Source organism: Hibiscus syriacus, unplaced genomic scaffold, assembly GCF_006381635.1.
Source record: "Hibiscus syriacus cultivar Baekdansim isolate YM2019G1 unplaced genomic scaffold, ASM638163v2 tig00110481_pilon, whole genome shotgun sequence".
Taxonomy (NCBI): domain Eukaryota; kingdom Viridiplantae; phylum Streptophyta; class Magnoliopsida; order Malvales; family Malvaceae; genus Hibiscus; species Hibiscus syriacus.
Window position 1 is genome coordinate 117,955 of NW_024062757.1, and position 13,085 is coordinate 131,039.

General features: G+C 34.8%; 3 pseudogenes; 1 reads left to right on the plus strand and 2 right to left on the minus strand.

Moving 5' to 3' along the window:
- Positions 1–476: 476 nt before the first annotated feature.
- Positions 477–3,824, minus strand: LOC120128545 (annotated as a pseudogene).
- A 4,367-nt stretch (positions 3,825–8,191) lies between these two features.
- LOC120128479 lies at positions 8,192–8,901 on the minus strand (annotated as a pseudogene).
- Positions 8,902–9,639: 738 nt separating this feature from the next.
- Positions 9,640–10,143, plus strand: LOC120128480 (annotated as a pseudogene).
- The last annotated feature ends 2,942 nt before the right edge of the window (positions 10,144–13,085 follow it).

Genomic DNA, 13,085 nt, shown 5'->3' on the forward strand with positions numbered 1-13,085 from the left:
CACTACACTCAAATTGAGGATTCTTTATTTTCTTATCTACTTGAATCAAGTTTCTGCAGAACCTTGTTCAATGGTTATAGAACATGCTTTGGACAGTTCATTTAAAAGCTGGATAATTCAATAACTTTTACTTAATCAGCCTTTTGAATTTCCATTGATTTGATGGATTGGTGAGAGGCAGATATATAGCCCTAAACATGTATAGATCAACATGCTTTGGGTTGGAAAGTTAACATTCCAGTACTTGCTTGGAATTGGAAGTCATGGATGTGTATTACTTTGGATGAACAGTTTTGCATTTGAAAAAATAGTCATTTATTGTCAGCCTAACCAGGCAAAGTAGTCCTTTATTGTCAAGATGTTATTTGAAAAAAAGTTTGCTTTGCAATGATCAACAAATTAATCCCAAACCATTACGAAAACGACACCTTGTGGAGAGCCTGTCTAGTTGATAAGAAATTAAGATGAACTGCGGATTAAGACCATATAAATGCACATTCTCTATTTATTAGTCTGCAAAGAAGCCAACAATGTCTAATATAATTCTCTATCTATTACCACAAATAGATTTATATGCAGACACTGACATAAAAGAGAGAGAAACTATACGCCCTACCAAGGATCCCAGGCGCGTAATGTCTATCGTCTTCAGGTGCCATATGATAAATAATTGTGTCATCTGAACTTGGATTTGCATGATGCTGTCCGTAAAATGCATAAATAGCAACAGATATTAATCTGAGGATGACGAATCTAATCCATGCTTGATAGTGCAACTGTGCCAAGAAAAAAAAGATAAAAGCTAATTAACACTGGCCAACTTTGATCCATAAATTCTTCCAATTTCAACTCCTTTATCGATTAGTTACACGAATTCAATGCACTAATTCCAAAGGAGTGTGGTCAGGGCTACCTGTGCAAACAGGAAGATGTTGAAAAAGATGCAAACAGAGGGCACAATAGGAACCCATGGACAGGAAAACCCCGGAGCTTCAGAATAATCCTGAGACAAGTACAATAAAGGGCTCAGAAAATCTTCTTAAGAGGTTTACAATATTCAGTTGACCATTTTAAACTATGCCGAAAGCAAAATGGTGCACTGTGAAAAGACAAAACTGCAACCAATATAACCTTAAAATCCATTAACACAAATATATACCAATAAAAGGCTCCACTCTTACTGGCATTGGAAACGAAAAGTATAAAAACAAAATTATGTATAGAGATAAATTCATTCACCTGACTGGAACAAAGAGCAGCACAAGCCAATATGGCTATAACCAATGCAACAATCATATAAATAAAGGAAGCACAGACACGGTAAAGAACTCCAGTAGCAAAACCACAGCATGCCAATATGACAATCAATGTGACACTTTCGCACCAGGTTGCCATGCATTTTGAAGAATCTTGAATTTCTGTCCTTTTTTCCCAGCGAAGTGTTACAACACATGCAGCAACAGAATAGCCAGTCTGAAACAAATCAAAGCATAAAATGAGGTGCATGTACTTCACAATTTCTCCTTCAAAAAATCAACTTAGTTTATGCAAAAATACTTCCCTTTGACCCCACAACCATCCAACACGCGCACTTCAATACATTACTTCATGTTGACAGAAACCAACAAATGCACTTTATAGTTAAAAGTTTAGTAGAAAAGAGATAGGTTCCGCAGATACACAACCATTTCCATCCAAATCTGAAATAAACTACTCCAATAACCTACACATGATACTATGAAATATAGCATATGCTGAGGCAGGTTACACCTAAATTTCTGAGCAATGTATGTTTGGTATCAATCCTTTTCAAAGTAAAAGGCACGGTAATTTGAGAACATAATGACCATATACAATTAAGCAAGTATTGGACAAAGACTACTCAAAAAAGAAAAAGAAATGGGCAGACCAGTGAGCCAACTGAAAGAATGTGCGATAGGACATGCACATTAAACAGCCCTCCCAAAACAGCAGCGATAATACTGACCCAGACTTGAGAATGAACAGGCCTGTGGCATTTCGGATGCACTTTAGGAACATGCTACTCAAGATGATATCATCACATAACAAAAATAGAAATTCCAAATTAGTTCACCTGGACATATAGACCAACTAGAAGGGTTGTTGTAAGCCCAGCAGCAGCTCCAATGCTGATTAAAATAGAAACATATTTCAAACCCTTATATGTAAAAGCTTCAGCTAAAGGAGCATCTTCTCCCAGCATGTTGTATGGTACCATCCCAGTAATCACCAAGCAAACAGAAATGTATAAAATAACACAGAGAAGCAGACTTCCCATTATTCCTATCGGTAAATCCCGCTGAAATATCAAAAGAAAAACAGGGAAAATATAAAGACTGAAACTACAAATTTCATGCAGACACTATATAGGAATTATATACAAGATAAACATTAGTAACATAAATTACAAAACAATGAAGCATAAGACTTTGGGTTGCTCTCAAAGTAAAATTACCTGAGGTCTCTTCGATTCTTCAGCAGAATTAGCAACGGCATCAAATCCGACATATGCAAAGAATACCACAGTAGCACCCGTCAATATTTCTTTAAAACCATTGGGAGCAAAAGGAGACCAATTATCTACATCAACTTTGAAAGATTCGGCAATGATGACAAAATAACAGTGACAACCTGCAACACCGTTAACACAGAAAACAGTTACCACCATATTATTTAATATCAGCCGCGGCCCAGTGCAACGACAGCATTATAACATTTTTTAAGGTCAAAGCGACATCACAACCGTATCCACAACATAAAATAATAGATATATTTAGGAAATAAATCACGTTGTAACATTGCAACAGCGACACCACTTAACCCCCCTTTCACCTTTTCTTTTTCTTCTTTGTTCCTTTCCTTATTTATAATGTTCCGAAAAGTTCCCTATTATGTTGTTAGTTGATACACACAAACGCCAAACGTTGACTTTTAAATATTCACAAATCTCGTTGGCTTTAGTATCCGACGGCCATTTTTGTCTATAACTTTCAGAAAGGAAAAACAGATACCATCAGTCGTAAAGAAAGATAGTACCTTGGTTGTAGTCATGAAGGAATTAACAGCAGAAGACTCTTTAACACCCTGACAGAGAATTATAGTCAAAAGGGCAAGAAAAATCGGAGCCAGAATATTGATAGATAAAGTTCCTCCAAATAATTCTTGACCAAAGTGACCAACCCAGGGAGGTATCTTTCCTTTCAAAGCAGGGATGAGCTCGAAAATGGTAGCCACGTAGCTCGCTAAGCTCCGCGCAATACTAGCAGCCCCAATATGATAATCCAACATCAATTGCATAAATACAAGAAAAGCAGTAATTTCATTGAAGGCCGTATACACGTACAAGTACGCGCCTCCGACCACGGCGGGGAACCGTGACGCTAACTCAGCATAGCACAGCGCGTTCAACACACATGATGCTCCCGCGATTATGAAACTAAAAATCACCCCTGCAACAAATTTGAAATCACCCCAAAAGTTAAATTGAGAAATGAAATCCGCGATCCGATAGAGTAAAAGGGAGATAATCGGTACGGACCAGAACCGGCATCGCGAGCGACGGTTCCGGTGACAACGAATATACCGGCACCGATAGACGCGCCGACGCCGAGCAGGAGGAGATCGAAGACGCTGAGTCTGCGGATAAGGCCATCGCCGCCGGAAGCATCGGCGGAGGAGGATTTAAGGGTTTTGGCTCTAAGCGCTGATGAGCAAAAATGAGAAACAAAAGTAGAAGATGAAGAGGAGTCTTTCTGGAAAGTATCCATAGGTAAGATACTGTAACTTTAGTCTTTGATCTTATTTATAATCCGAAAATTCATTTGATTAGGCAGAGATAAAACAGCTCGAAATTAGTCATACATTTTTGCTCTTATATATCTCCATTTTCAACACCAATCACATATTTTCTTTCTCCTTCCAAACTACAGCCATACAACTCCAATAGCCAGTGTATTTATAATTATTATAATTACCATCTTAATATTTTTAAATTTTATATGATAATAAATTCTATTTTTGTGTCTATTTTTTTCACGATTTAATATAAAAATAAGTATTTAAATTATGTCTTGAAAAATATTTTAATGTTTAAAGAATTTTTTTTGTTAAAAATAAATATTTAACGTTTTTTTGGTTATATTTTTAGATGTCTGACGTCAACCGTTGTTAAAAATCACCGTTAAGTGACATGTGTTACGCTTTGGCACTTCCGGAAACTTTTATTTAAAATATAAAATATATATTTTTTTAAAACACTTTTTTAAATCTTTAAAAAACTCAAAACTTTCACAAACTTTATTTTAATCCCTTTGCCTTCGTCAGTCGCCACTAACTCCGTCAATCAACCGAACACCCAACGACGTGGGCCGACCAACCACCCACGACCAAATCCCTCATGCTTTCGCAATCGATTGAATACCCAAAAAGGTGTAACTGAACATTTTTGTTTTAGGTTTTGAAACCATAAAAATCCTTAGATCAATCGTGATAATCGGTCGGTTGATCGGATGTAGTGATTGGTCATTTGTCGTTTGGTTCGTCGTTCTAGTTGGCCTTTGGCCATGACAGTTAGCCGTGACATGGGAGGGGAGAAGAAAAGGGGGGAGGGAGAAGGGAGAGAAATGCATATGTGCTTTCTTTTAATATAAAATTGTAACATCCTAAAATAGGGATAGTGACTAAAACGTGAATTTTGAAAGTTTTGTGTTTAATTTCGAAATAAGTTAAAAGTTCAAGGAATTGAATAGAAAAATTTTAGTGTTATATTAAATGGTAATTGTGAAAATTTTGAAGGGTATAATAGTAATTTCATAAGAAAGATTTTTATTTCTCCTTTATATAGGAGATGGCACGTGGAAATAGAGGAAAGAAAATAGAAAAGTCTGGAGACTTTGGTTCAACCTTCTTATTCTTCTCTTCTCGTAAGCTCCATGGCAAAGGTAAGTTGGTTCCAAGTTGATTAATTCTTTTGTTTTAAAGTTGGTTTTGATTCATAGAGTGATAGAAAAGATTAAGGAAAGCTTAAGATTGATTAAAACTCAAAGATTATCAAGTTATGAGAGATTGAAAATAAGAGGTTTCAAATTGAAATCTTGGAAAAGAGTTAGTAATTGAAGTTGGGGGTTAAATTTGACTTGCCAAAGGGTTAATTAAGAAGTTAGAGGTGATAGAATTGAATTAAGACACATGAAAAATTTGATGAAATTCTTTAATTCAAGAATTATGGTGAATTATGAGGGATAGTGAAGTGTTATAATGTTATAAGAAGGTTTACATATGTATAGATAATTTTATGGTATAAGGAGGGGTTAATAAGTAGAATTTGAGGACAAAGTAAGAATTTTCGGGCTTAAAATGGAATTTTTGGGTTGTGTGCATCGATGCATCTTCAATGTGTATCGATGCACTCTCAAATAAATGAACATCAAATGCATTTAGTGCAACGATGCATAAGGAGTGCATCGATGCACCCCTTAAAATGAAACATCGAAGGTGATTTGTATCGATGCATGGGTAATGCATCGATGCACATGTTAAAGAATGCATCGATACACTGTAGAATGTATCGATGCACTTCGAGGGAAAATAGAATTATACCTTTCTTTTGGTATAAGAAAATGATAGATTAAAATATATCAACTGGATACTGATATGTATCAATGTATGATTATATAGATATCGAGCACGAACAAGTTCCGGAACGATCATCAAGTTAAGATTCGATCGAAAGAAAGGAAATCATAAAAGTGGATTGGAACTTAGTGAGGCCAAGGTGAGTGCATATTAGTTAGTTTATGGTGCTAAATGGAAACAAGACTTGCGACAAGTCTATTTCCTATGTTGGAATGCATGATATATGATTATACGTATATGAATGACATGATGTATGTATGCATGATTATGTGTTAACATGCTTGTGAATATAATGATATGAGAAGTATGTGCTATTGATGTATATATAAACATATGTGAAACTGAACTATGTGGCTGCATGAGAAAGATATGAGACATATGACATGATATATGTGAACATGAGAAAACAAAGTATAAGATATGAGCTATGAGCTATGTGATCCTATGAGAATGAAAAGAAGCTATGTGACTACATGTATATGTGAAAGAAGCTATGAGCTTATATGACATGGATATGAAAGTGTATATGTGAAAGTGTATATGTGAAATGATATAAGTGAAAATGGCCATGTTATATGATACGATAGCTATAGGTATAGTTGGCATGCCAAGAGTCGAGGGTCTATGCGGTCCTTCGGGACATACAGTGATCCTTCGAGATATTTCATAGTGGTCCTTCGGGACAAAATTTCATAGCCCCTAGTGGGACCCCTTACGAGCTGTGGTGACAGCATAGTGCACAACCTTAATAGACTCACATATCTACAGTTCTCACAGGTGTACATGGGCTAATAAGAGATAACATTGAATACAATGTATGTGATATATATATGTGTGTGTTTTGTGATATGAATTATATGATATGATATATGTGTGTTAGTGATTATTGTATATGTTATAAGATATATGATATGAACATAATAGATCATATAAACAAGAGAATAGAAATATGAACGGTAATAATATGATAATGATAGAAAAGAAGATAATTATATGCATGTGGACTTGATATATGAATGAATATATGGTTGGGTATGATGTGATAGCAGTAATTGTTCATGCATGATTACAAGTTATAGTTTACACTATATGTTTATTGTCTCACTAAGTCATAGACTTAGTGTGTGATTGTTTCACACGTAGGTTACAGAAATGAGAAGAGTAAAGAGCAATGTGGAGCAAGACAGGTCAGTTCTCCTTACCGAATGTCAGATCAGAAGAAAGGTGAATAATATGTATTTTAATATATAAAGTGTTAGTTGGCATGTATGCAATAATATATTGTATAAGCTCTGAATATTTCTGTAAACGTTTTGAATAAGTTATATGTTATAAAAATTTAAATTATCCACTATTTTATATAAGTAAATGTTTTTAAAAGTCAATGTGACACATCGGACTCGAATCCGGGTCGGATACTGGTTGGGGTGTTACAAAAATATTTTTTAAAAAATTAAAAATATCATAATGTGTCATTTAATAGATTTTTAACGTCAGTCTTAACACTTACTATTTTTTTTTTAATTTTATAAACACTAAAACGTTTTTTTAAACATAGTTAAAACAATTATTTTTATATAAAGGCTTTTTTTTCCATTTATACTTTCTTTTCTCTTGAAACTTGTGACTATACGAACAACTTTCAGATTAAACTCTGAACTTCCACCTATATTCAATATAATCCTTAATTCTATAAAATATTCTAATTAAGCAATCAGATTTAAATTTCATTCGATTAAATCCTTTAAACTTTAGTCTTTAATTCAACTAGATCCCTTCAACTTGCATTTATTCCAATTAAGTCTAAAATTTAACATTGAGCTAACTTCAAGAACTATTTTACTTAGCCGACACTTTCGCATCGAATTTCAAGACGTGACACATTCTACAATGAAATCAGCTAGAAAGTGCTATAATCTTGTGAAAGGCCCAGGTTAATCGTCCACTGTGATGAGGTCGCATCCTGAAACTCGAGGTAAGCTTGTCACGCTTAATTGAATTGGTCGGCTTGTTGCTCATAGAGACCTTATCGTTGGACTAGTTGGCTACGAATGTGACTCAAAGATCTTGCATGTTTTTCGTCGTGCCATTAGGCGAATCCTAGTCTAAATGTCAGTTTTTGTACTACATTACAAGTTTTCAAGTCTTGGGGTTAGTGTTGAGTTTGTTGTGAGGTAAACATTTGACTCATTCTATGAGCTAATAAGTCCGGTCCACTCTCATAAACCAATAGTGATGAACAACGAGTGGGATGGTTATTTACTATGATTGTGCATTTGGGATTAACTATTACTCTTTCTTGTTTGGGCAGAAGTTAGTTGGTTGGAAGTTGGAACCATTTGATCGAATCAATAAAGCGGAGGTTCACGGTAACGGAGATCAAATATCCCAATGAATTAAAATGTTCCGAATATTGAAACTCAAGGATTAGGCAATAGGCACAGATACCATCGGGTGGACTGTTTAAATAACTATAAACTCCAAAACTGGTCTGCAGGTGTCCATGAACTCATTTGAATCACCTCCATTGGCGCAGCTAAGTTGTAGCACCCGTACTCTTCCTTCTCTTGGGCGGCGTGGTGGAAGCTGAAGGTTGCATTGAGCGACGCCTTGAGCCACTCTGAGTGGCTGCCTGTCACAAGAGCCGATCAAGTGAGGGAAGTTCAGTTTAGCCTTAGCCCCACGCATTTCGAAAGCGGCTCTATCGTAAGCCAATGCAGCATCCTCGGGCGTCTCGTAAGTCCCCAGCCAAATCCTCGAACCGTTCCTCTTGGGATCCCTTATCTCCGCCGCGTACTTCCCCCACGGCCTTCTCCTCACCCCTTTAAAATTCGCCCCCCTCGATGGCGGCACGTTGGGTTCACGCTCCCCTTGATCTTCTCCTTCTCTTCGCTGGATGACTCTTGTTCAACAGCTTCAGTCACCGTTTTCAAATCAACGTCGTTCAAAGGACTCCACCCAGAGTTCACCGCATCGCGTATAGTAGTGTAAAGCAGCATGTCTTCGGAATCATCAATCTTTAAAGGCAAACCACCCCAACTCTCATGCAAAAAGACACCACTAAATCTTGAACTCCGATTATAGGAAGGTTTAAGAACAATATCATTGCGGGTGGAAGTTGTTGTTGGCGGTGGAGGAGGTGGTTGAGATTCGTCAAAACTATCGAAGAACGTTGAAAAGATTCAAGGATGTTGAGATCTGATTCATAAATACTAAATTAATTTATCACATATATTTTCTGAGCATATAATTAAACACTTGTTTATGAATAACAAATAAACATAAATATTGAAAAGAATTAAAATTTAATTTATTTAAGTTTTAACTAATAAAGATGAAATGTTGTTAGACCAATTTTTTTAAAGAAATAAAAGTATATTCCTCTCTATGTACTTATGTCTTTGAACTTAATTTTAACAGTAAGATATATTTGTTATTAATAGATTAAAAATTTAAATAAATATTATTTTGTAATTATCTTAAACTATTAAAAACTGTGCTAATAAATTGGTAAAGTCTACTTGCTTGTGCTGGGGTAAAATAAAAATTAAAGAACAGAAGATTTGAATGTAAAATTTTCCACAAAGTTGATTCTATTAAGAATTTTATAATAATATCCAATTGTTTGCTTTTGTTTTTATAAAACATGTGGAAATCATGAATTTTATTTCTTTAAAATATATTTTAAACATTCTTCCCTACAAAGTTTATTAGGTATTATTGGGGTTTTTCAAAAGTTCAGGTTGGAGATAGTTTATCTGTACATGATTAAGATATACCTAAAACTCAATTAAGATTTACATAGAAATTTATAAATTGTCTACTAAAAAGAGACGTTGATAAGATTCAAACTTAATTTTTATAAATTTAAATTCCTGAATTTTAACCACGTGTACCAACACTCGTGGGCGTCTATTAGGTATTTATGATCCAACTTGATTAGCAAGTACTTTTAAATGGATTTTACTTGCTTGTTTAATTCCCTTGGTTTCTTACTGTTGATGAAAAGAATGTCGGGTGATCAGCCTGAGACTAGTTCAGTATCCGAAGATCTCGCCCTCTTGGACTCCATTAGCCACCCTATCCTGACTGGTGATTTTGAATTTAGCTTTGAGTGTCCTCCGCCTAGAAAAGTGGATCCACCGACGCAGGAAGCGAGCGAGAAAAGGTTGCAGTACAGGGGAGTGAGGAGAAGACCGTGGGGAAATACGCGGCGGATATAGGGGATCCAGAGAAGAATTAGTTGAGGGTTTGGCTAGGAACTTACGAAACAGCTGAAGATGCTGCTTTGGCTTACGATAAAGCCGCTTTCAAGATCCGTGGATCAAAAGCTAAGTTCAATTTCCCTCACTTGATCGGCTCAGGTGGCATAGAACCCGTCAGAGTGGGTCCACGGCGTCGCTCACCGCCCGAGCCGTCGTCTTTTTTTTATCATTTTCCGATGTGGATAGCAGTAGCTCGATGACACCGATTCCAAGAAATAGGTGAATTAACTAATGGCGTCATATCATTTAATTTGATCTGATTAATTTGCTTTCATTTTTCAAAGCATGAAATGTGATTAAGGCAGTCGAGTTTTATAGCCGGAGAAAAATAATAATTACATTCAGTACATGAAATAAAGCTTAAACTAATTGTAATATTGTACTAAATGTAATTCTATTATCATTTCAAATACATTGGGTGCAGCTTTTATTTAGTTGTAGTTTTTAGATTTTATTTTAAATTTAAGTTTTATTATGTATATGACTTTTTTATGAATATATTTATGTTATTTTATAAAGTTAATGTTAATTATTTGATATTCCATTTATTTTTATATTTACGTTTTAATCGTTTAGTTATTTTTGAAATTATATTTAATATTATATTATATTTTATTTTGATATCTCGTCGTTAACTTAATAAAACTGATCATATAACATATTATAGTAATAGTTTTAGTCCTAACATTTACATTTTTTATCAAATTATTCTTGATTTAAAATAATTAAATAATTACCAATATTTAAAATATTATTAAATTATCAATAATTCAAAAAATATGATTAACTTCAAATTTATTTAAAAGTTATTATTTATGATTATTTATTGAACGAAATTCAACCTCATAATATAATTATTCCAATTTAAAAATTTAAATACTTCGACTATATAAAGAGATAGAAAAGATGATGTACTGTATATCTGAGGCTAGTAATAAAAAGTCTGAATTTTCCTATTGTTAGCTGACATAGTTTGTGTTACTACAGGACTTTTTGTTTACTACAGTTTAATTGAAGAATAAAATTAATATACATATAAAAAATGTTATAAAATGTATCACGTTTTTTGTTGAATGCAATATAAAGTATTAAAATTTTAATATTTTTTTATTAAACTAAAATATTACGAAAAAATAACATATTTAGCTGTTGTCTGTTAAACATTCTCATTGCCTACTGCTATAGAAAACTACCTGAGCATGTTTTGGGCATGCAGTCCGTACCATGAGCCACATACAGGAAGCTCAAAGACAGGTGGCTGCCATCTTTACTACTATGAACCCGAAGCTTCTTCAACATTTTCTATGACCGGCGGGTTTTCCAATGTGTATCCTTTTGAAACATTAATGATAAAAATAGCCATGCTTCCTTATTAATAACAGATAACGGGTGCTTAGTTCCTTGTTAAAAAATAGCACAAGCAAACTGCCAGCGAGGACGACGCGAGAAAGGAGTACACGCAGTTGCGCACGAGACCGAGACTTGCACGCCCCAAGCTGCCCATGAGCATGGGGCCGAGTCCAACGCACACCGGGGTGCGTAGACCAACACCAACAGGGGCCCTGACAAGGCCAACCCTTCCTTGGAGAATAAACAAACGCACCATCTTCCTTGTTCAAGTAGACTCCATCTTTAGAGTCTTATTAGAGTAGAATTACATTTTTAGTTAGACTAAGATTAGCCCTAGAATGTAAGGGAAACTTCATCATAAAAGGGGTCTCTCCACCCCATTATAATTAGGGGTAGACCTAGGCAGAGGTAGATGGGATAGTCGACCGTCTCAAGAATCTATTTTCATATATTTTCTATTAAAAAATTGTTTTCGTCTTCTAACATAAACCATGAATTTGTCCATGAAACATCATTGGGAATAAAATCAGGCATTTGTGCCAAATTTCCTTTATGTCTTTCCCCTTATTTTGTTTCTTATTGTGCTTGCCGCTGCAATAAACTAGGTCACCGGGCTTAGGATTTTAATTGGCTTACGAACCGTGTAAGTCTGGACTGTCGGCCATAAAATGATGATGAAAATGAAAGCAGCAACCAAGTGTATCCGGACCTGTAGGGAGAGATGTTTCTGAGATTAAACTATCAAAGTAGAAAGTTCAAATCTTGGTTGGATGGGGCTTAGGATTTTAATTGGCTTACGAACCGTGTAAGTCTGGACTGTCGGCCATAAAAATGATGATGAAAATGAAAGCAGCAACCAAGTGTATCCGGACCTGTAGGGGAGAGATGTTTCTGACAGATTAAAACTATCAAAGTAGAAAGTTCAAATCTTGGTTGGATGGTGAATTCCTCTACTATTTCTTTGTCAGCGTAATTGTTGTTCTGCAACTACATGCTTTACTGAAAAGAAGATTAATCTTTGCTTCCCTTTAAGAAGCGTTTCTTTTAAGGTTTGAGGGAAGATATAAAGATGGATTCTTTTCAGTTTCTTGATTCACTTCTTTAACTCCTTTTCTTCTGCTTTTCATTTGAAAGATGCTCATTTTTGCAATTTTTATAGGTTTAATGCACCATTTATCCCTAAGGTTTATTGTTTTAGTTTGATACTATTTTTTAAATCAAAACAAAACAAAATAATTATATTTAAGTTTTAATATTAAATCAAAATAAAATAATTATATTTAAATTTTAAGAAATAATGCTAAGATGTTTAAGTTTTGATTATCTTTCCTTCTAAAACAATAATCCGATATCATACATGTATAAGCAAAGGCCTGCAAGTTGTGATCGACTCTTTTAGTAAAATCGGTAGTTTCTGTAGATGTTAGGGACACTATCGGCAAAAAAAACATAAAGTACCAAAGTAGAAAACAAGGAAACATTAGGGGGCGTATGATGAATTAGGCCTTTTTGATATTCTAAGAGGATGATTCTGAAGCGGGTACATCTCCGGTGATCAGAGTTGGGATTGTGGGATGAATGACATATGCTGCAAGTAACTAAATCGCCATATAAATCATGATTGTCAAAATACGTAAAAATTTGAAGAGTCCAAACTTTAGAAAACGAGTCCGGCTAAAGATAATTCTAAAATTGACGTGATATTTTTGAAGGTTTTTTATGACTTGCTGCACCTATCGTTATTGAGAGTTCGACTTAGTTTGAAAATTAGCTAGTCTAAATTTATTTAGGAAGACTTGAACTCGAAATCATGAA